At 40.0% G+C, this 1,381-nt stretch overlaps 1 pseudogene; it reads left to right on the forward strand.

Moving 5' to 3' along the window:
• Positions 1 to 1,381, forward strand: part of LOC119588225 — a 48,411-nt pseudogene that overhangs the window by 26,321 nt on the left and 20,709 nt on the right.

Below are 1,381 nucleotides of genomic sequence, written 5' to 3' on the forward strand. Positions count from 1 at the left end.
ATTTTTCCAAAATTCTGCTTCCCCTTTCAAAAAAAACCATGAAATGAAATATACCTGAAATTTTTTCCCCGGGGTTGGTCACCATAACTTTTTATGTGGTTTTCGGTTAAAAGGCTTTTCATCACATACTCGCCTCACCTACACTGGGATCCTTCCCCCAACGCAAAATCTCCCAAAAAAAACAAAAACTCTCGAATCTTCTCATCTCCATCAAATTCCCCGTCCCCCATGCTCGCGCGTCCGTCCTCCGGTTTTCGCTCGACTAAAAACCAACAATGGTCTTCGTTCAAACTTGCGGACATAAGGGGCTTATTTGTAAACTTATTTTATAGTGCCCAATGTTTGAAAGAGAAAATTTAAAATTTTCTAAAAGGGGATGAATAAAGGTTATAACGTTTTACTAATTGGGAAATAAACGGCGCAGTCTTAGATGCATTTTTTGTTTTGGTTCAAGTTCGGGGGCGGGAGTGAACGAGCGGTGTTTTACATCCGAGGGAAAACTCCGATTTGCAAAAGCGCGTTCGAAAAGTTTGGTGAATCATTGGATTAGTAAATTAAAATCCCCACAAGTGTAAATAAAAAAAATACCATGAATTTTTATCAAATGACATAGTCAGTCTAGTTTTTGTGTTCACATTATCCCACTCCACAAAGCCACAGAGGCTCCTTTTCAAACACCGTTTACAGGTCACGAAGAACGGAACGCGTCGCCCTCCTAATTTAGTCACCGCTGCCCGACTTTCCCTTCCTGCTCGCCTCCGTGCCCTTGGCCGCTCAACCGAGACGAATATCAGGTAAATTGGGGGTGAAGTATTGATCGGAATAAATTATCGCTCTCGGCAACGCCTACTCCTTATTAGCCCCATACGTGATGGTATAGTTACAGTCACAACTACGCTTGACTGTCATAGGATGGGAAGGTTTAAGGATGAGTCATTTGAAAGCAGATAATAAACAACTATTTGGCAAAGTTCTATTTATATTGTTAGTCTTTCCAATTTAGTGATAAACCACCAAACAATCGTCGATTTCCAAGCGAAGCATCTTCTTTTGAAATAGTAGAAGAGAAAAGAGGTGGAAATCAGATCCCGTTAGTTTTCTTTTTGTGGATGACACATAAGGTTACTCAGGAAGAAGAGTGACAACTAAACAAAGTCAGACTTTATCTTGGTGAACCTGAGTCTAGTGGAAGCTATATACCCTGAGGTTTGCAAATAGGTAGACAAAATTTAGCCTTTTAACACCTCTCTCATGTTTTCTTGTTTGTCTTTTCATTGGGTGCATGTGCTATAAACTTAGTGACACTTAAAATATTAGATTTCGATGGCTAAAATGTTCCCCTTCCTCCAGAAAGTGTTGAATCCCTTTATTTTTGGGGAGT

Source organism: Penaeus monodon, chromosome 23, assembly GCF_015228065.2.
Source record: "Penaeus monodon isolate SGIC_2016 chromosome 23, NSTDA_Pmon_1, whole genome shotgun sequence".
NCBI lineage: Eukaryota > Metazoa > Arthropoda > Malacostraca > Decapoda > Penaeidae > Penaeus > Penaeus monodon.